This window comes from Tachyglossus aculeatus, chromosome X1 (assembly GCF_015852505.1).
Source record: "Tachyglossus aculeatus isolate mTacAcu1 chromosome X1, mTacAcu1.pri, whole genome shotgun sequence".
Taxonomy (NCBI): Eukaryota; Metazoa; Chordata; class Mammalia; order Monotremata; family Tachyglossidae; genus Tachyglossus; species Tachyglossus aculeatus.
The window spans coordinates 58,161,049-58,167,314 of record NC_052101.1 but is presented as its reverse complement, the minus strand read 5'-3'; positions in this window follow the sequence as shown (position 1 = coordinate 58,167,314).

Below are 6,266 nucleotides of genomic sequence, written 5' to 3'. Positions count from 1 at the left end.
GATGAAGATGGCGAGCTGGCTTAGTCCCTTACTTTGACTGAAGAAAACCATGAAACCATCAGCATTATCAAACTTGTTAAGCATTTACTATATAATAATAATGGTATTTGTTAAGCACTTACTATGTGCAAAGCACTGTTCTAAGCGCTAGGGGGGATACAAGGTGATCAGGTTGTCCCTTATGGGGCTCACAGTCAATCCCCACTTTACAGATGAGGTAACTGAGGCACAGAGAAGTTAAGTGTCTTGCCCAAAGTCACACAGCTGACAAGTGGCCAAGCAGGGATTAGAACCCTTAACCTCTGACTCCCAGGCCCGGGCTCTTTTCACTGAGCCATGCTGCTTTTCTATGCTGCTTCTATATGTCAAAGCCCTGCTAAGCTCTGGGGTAGATAGAAGATAATCAGATCAAACACCATTCCTTTCCCATAGAGGGTTTATAAACTGAGGGAGGGAGGGAGGGAAAGTAGGTATCCTATTATATTGTACTCTCTCAAGTGCTTAGTACAGTGTTCTGTACACAGTAAGTGCTCAATAAATATGATTGATTATTCCCATTTTCCAGATGAATAAACTTTGGCCCAGAAAGGCTAAGCAACTTCCCCAAGGACACACCCCAAGTCAGTGGCAGAGCAGAGATCAGAACCCTGATTTCCTGACTCCCTAATCCCAGCTCTTTTTAATATGGTATTTGAGAACATTCATTCCCTGTTCTCTCTCCTACTTAGACTGTGATCCCATGTGGGACAGGGACTGTGTCTAACCTGATTAACTTGCATCTACCCCAGTGCTTAGAACAGTGCTTGGCACGGAGTAAGTGCTTAATAAATACCACAATTATTATTGTAATTAATAATAATAATTGTTTTATTATCCTATAGTCCTTTGGGTTTAGCCATTACTCTGGTTCAGTCTGTTTGGGAATTAATATGTTTCAATTTTAATATTGTGGGTGGAGGTACTTCATGCTGCTCCCCGGATCATCATTGTGCAGAAACGCTCTGGGCATGTTACTCCCCTCCTCAAAAATCTCCAGTGGCTGCCAGTCAACCTACGCATCAAGCAAAAACTCCTCACTCTCGACTTCAAGGCTCTTCCCTCACCCCTCACCCCCTCCTACCTCACCTCCCTTCTCTCCTTCTACAGCCCAATCCACACCCTCCACTCCTCTGCCACTAACCTCCTCACTGTACCTCATTCTTGCCTGTCCCACCATCGACCCCTGGCCCACATCCTTCCCGTGGCCTGGAATGCCCTCCCTCCACACATCCGCCAAACTAGCTCTCTTCCTCCCTTCAAAGCCCTACTGAGAGCTCACCTCCTCCAAGGGGCCTTCCCAGACTGAGCCCACTTTTTCTTCTCCTCCTCCCCACCCCCCTGCCCTACCTCCTTCCCCTCACCACAGCACCTGTATATATTTGTACAGATTTATTACTCTATTTTACTTGTACATATTTACTATTCCATTTATTTTGTTAATGATGTGCATCTAGCTTTAATTCTATTTGTTCTGATGACTTGACACCTGTCCACATGTTTTGTTTTGTTGTCTGTCTCCCCCTTCTAGACTGTGAGCCCGTTGTTAGGTAGGGACCGACTCTATATGTTGCCAACTTGTACTTCCCAAGTGCTTAGTACAGTGCTCTGCACACAGTAAGCAGTCAATAAATATGATTGATTGAATGAATGAATGAATGAATGATGACACCAGACATCTCCTGTGTCCTCCTACCCTGACTTGTCCCAGTCTCCAGGACTACCTAGGGGTTTGGAGAGTGTTGAAATGGCCTCTCTGGCCCAAAACCAGTCAACAGAGCTGATTGTAGTAGGTTCTAGTCCAGAGACTCCCTGCTGGATGAAAACAAAGTCTGCTGCGTGACCTGGGGCAAGTCACTTAACTTCTCTGTGCCTCAATTTCTTTATCTGTAAAATGGGCTCAATACATGGGCTGATGTATGGACATGGACTGTGTCCAACCTGATTAGCTTGTATCTACCCCAGCGCTTAATACAGTGCCTGGTACACAGTAAGCTCTTGAAAAATGCCATTTAAAAAAAATTCAAGTGCATAGACAATGCAGAAGGAAGAATGAGCTGGGGAAAAGAGGGCTTAATTGGGGAAGGACTCTTGGAGATGTGACCTTAATAATGTTTTGAAGGTGGAGATAGTGGTGGTCTGGCATAAAGGAACGGGGAGGGAGTTCCAGGCTAGGGGAAGGATGTGGGAAAGGGGTCGGCGGTGAGATAGATGAGATCGGGACACAGCGAGTAAGCTGGCATTAGAGGAACAGAGTGTGCAGGCTGGGTTGTAATATGAGATAAGTGAGGTGAGGTAGGATGGGACGAGCTGATTGAGTCAGTATGATCCAGGGAAACCTGAATGTTGTGTAATTAGCCTGATTTCCTGCAGAGGAAATGTAAACCCCACTGTGAGATGTGTCATTTTTGAAAAAATGTTTTTGCCTTAAGAACATAACGGTGGAAAGGGAGGTGAGGTGAAGATGGGGGCCTACTCAGTGGTCTGGGATGAGTAACAAGCCACAGGGCCAGCTCCTGAGATCCAAGCTGGCAGGTGGAGTGCTCGGTCCCAATTCCACTGAGGATCTGATTCCATTGCCCCTGGAGAAGTTGAATTTTAATCGTTTCACAGAGCTTTGTGCAATCTAATTTAAAGGTGGCAGCTAAGTTTAGTAAAACCAGGCCTCATTAGGTTGGTGGGGGACAGATTTTCAACTGTTCTCTGACTTTTAGATTTACTTCCTAGCACGAGTGGACAGGTTCCGTAGTTTCTTTGGATCAGCAAGTTGTGGGCCGGGATCACATCTACCAACTCTGGTGTATTGTACTTTCCCCAGCGTTAGTACCATGCTCTGCACACAGGAAGTGCTCAATAAATACGATTGATGAGTCATTCGGTCATTCAATTGTGTTTATTGAAGGGTGTGTGTGTGTGTGTGTGTGTGTGTGTAAAGCACTGTACTAAGTGTTGGGAAAAAAATATAAGGGTGAGAATTAGACATGGTCCCTGCTCCACAAGAGGCCCGCAGTCTAAGAATAATGAGGGGAGAGGGGATTTCCAACAGACACACATGAAAAGATGAAATGATAAAAATGGAAAATCAGAGTTTCAGGCTCCTTGCAGCCTGAGTTGTTCAGGGTCCAAAGTCACAAGACCCCCAACTTGCAGCCTCAACCTTCTCAACCACAAGTTGAAAAGGACTGACCCTGCTGCTGCTTCAACCTCCAACCTGCCCAGTCCAGGTAAATTCACAGAGTCACTAAATAGGGTCAGTTTTATAAAGTCCATAAAAAATATTTCAGTGTTTGTAAATCTGGGTGGTTGCCACAGTGGGGCAGAGACAGGAGGAATCCCGTTTGCCCTGGATCGTAGGCCAGGGTCTTCCCTGTGCAGAACCCCCCTGCCCGTTGTCCGTGGTTTCTGGGGCAATGGCAGAAAACTAACGATTCTATTTCCTGGAAGGGCAGGGAAGGGAGAATATTTGTTGTTCTGCCCTGCCGTCCCTAGCCATTCAGCGTGGGCAGCAGTGCGAGGCCCAGAGACTGAGCCACGGTCAGTCCCCTCCCCTCCATTGTTGGGGAGAGAGCAACACCTATTATCTATCTCACAGCTGACCCCTCACCCACATCCTCTCTCTCCCTCCTCCTTCATATCTGACAAATCATCACTCTCCCCACCTTCAAAGCCTTATTAAAATCACATCTTTTCCAAGAGGCCTTCCCCAACTAAGCCCTTATTTCCCCTATTCCCTCTCCCTTCTGCATTGCTCTTGCACTTGGATATGTACCTTTTATTCACCCCTCCCTCAGCCCCACAGCCCTTACATACATATCCGGAATCTATATTGATGTCTGTCTCCCCCTCTAGATTGTCAGCTTGTTGTGGGCAGGGAACGTTTTTACCAATTCTCTTATATTGTACTCTCCCAAGTGCTTAATACTCTGCACATAGTAAGTGCTCAACCAGTATGAATTGATTGATTGACCTATTTCAGCAGGCTCATCTTACTAGGCCCTGAGTCCAGCTGTGAGCTCCCACAGGCCATCAGGTGCCGTCACTTGGGTAAGGTGATCCCTCTTTCACACACCTTATGGATCCCTTCTCTCACCCCCCACCCCTTCTTCTAACGATGGACATAGAGCTATGCAGCTGTCTGGCTGCAGGCTGTGAGGAGGAGGGAGAGGAAAGGTCTGGGAGGTCCCTTCTCACTTTTCTTTCTTTCTTCCTTTCCCCCTTCTTTTTCTCCTCCTTCCCCATCTCTGCTTCCCCCACCCTTCTTCTTTTTCTCTCTCCCCTCCATTCTTTGTTGCCGACTTGTACTTCCCAAGCGCTTAGTACAGTGCTCTGCACACAGTAAGCACTCAATACATGCGATTGATTGATTGATTCTTCTTTCCTTCTCCTTTTTTCTTTCTCCTTTTTCCCCTTTTTTTCCCCTTCCTCCCCTTCTCCTCTTCTCCCCCTTCTCCCTCTTTTCCTTCCTGTGACTTCTCTTTTGCTCTTTCCCTCCTCCTCCCCTCTCTTCCTTTTCCTCCTGCACCGGAGTCAGTTTTCTTGGTGGGAAGGGGCCAGGGGGCAGCTACCTGAGAGTTCTTTGGCAAGGGGTGGCCAGTAGACAGGCAGGAAGGAAAGACGTGGAGAACTCTTGTTCTAGACATTTTCTAGTTGCCCTCCAACAACTCCTCCCTCCTCCTCTCCACTGCCCCCCCTCAAGATCTGCACATTCTGTGGAATTCCACCCTTGTGTGCTGGGCACTAGATATCACCTAGCTATGGGCCAAATAGATTGTACTACCGATGCCCAATTACCATGGAAAATTATGGCAGTAAGTAAGTTTGAAGGTCAGTAATTTTTATTTGCATTGTTTGCAAAAATCACTCTCAGCACTTGGCAATTTTGGACCCGCTGAAGAAGGGGCTGTTAGAAGCCCTGGATGGCATGGAGCCTGGACAGCAGGCCTCGGTGCTCCGATGTGAGACCAGCAGAGGCCTCGTGCTGCCAGATGGAGCAGGGCCTATTGGGAACCCTTGTTGGCATGGGGGTTAGGCAGCTTTTCTCCTGGGCAGCTTGCCTTGGCACAAAATGACTGATTAGTTCTGTAGCCTCTACTTCAGAGCAGCATTTCCTCTACCTCAGTTGTCTGTGGTCTGAGTCTGGTGAGAGGTGCCCTGATAGGATGGCTAGCTAAGGAAATGTGTAAAAAATAAATTCCCTTTCACCTCAGCAGGACTGTGGCACCTGATCTGCTCCTGGTCAATCATTTCCTCCCGAAGACTTGACTTGATTGAATGTGGCAACCAGGCAGGCCCTGCACATGTTGAAAAGTTGTTACATGGAGTATAACATGGAGTATAGGTGAAGAATCCCTTGAGTCAGTTTTAGGGCTCGTTGTGGGCGGGGAATGTGTCTGTTTATTGTTATAGTGCACTCTCCCAAGTGCTTGGTTCAGTGCTTTGCACACAGTAAGCGCTCAATGAGTGCCATTGAATGAATGAATGGCCCTATTCATAACAGGGATTCAGTTTGAGTGTTAATGAGATTGGGAGTCAAGATTGGACCCTTTTTCCAAAAATGTCATTCTCAAGGGGCTGGATGCTTTGTCTCCCCAATGAATACAGGGCATACTGATTACAAGATGCGAGGCCTAATGGATGGAGCACAGGCCTTGGAGTCGGAACACCTGGGTTCTAATCCTAGCTCTGTCACTGACCTTCTGTGTGACCTTGGGCAAGTCACTTCACTTCTCTGGGCCTCAGTTACCTCATCCGTAAAATGGAGATTATGACTTTGAGTCCCCTGTGGGACATGGACTGTGTTCAACCTGATGATTTTGCATCTACCCCAGCATTTAGTACAGTGCCTGGAAAATGGTAAGCACTTAACGAATACCACTGAAGAAAAAAAAGTGTAGCTACAATATGGGCAATCTGGGGATAGGTGCTATACTGTTTACTGAGTTACTCGAGCACCCCTGATGATTTGCCTGACAGGATTGGATGGAACAGTTCCTACCCAGCCCTCTCCTCCGAACCTCTTCCCTCATCCCTGCCCCTGACCCTTTCCCATGAACCAAATTCCCCACCCATTTCTTCCTTGAGTTTTCTTAACTGATCCTTTCTTGGAGAGAGCAGACACTGATGAAAATTAGAAAAAAAAACACCCAACATTCTTGTTTTCTGAGATAAGAACTTCAGTGCTGTGCTTTTAGCTTTTCTATAAAATGGGACCATAGGCCGCAGTTATCAGG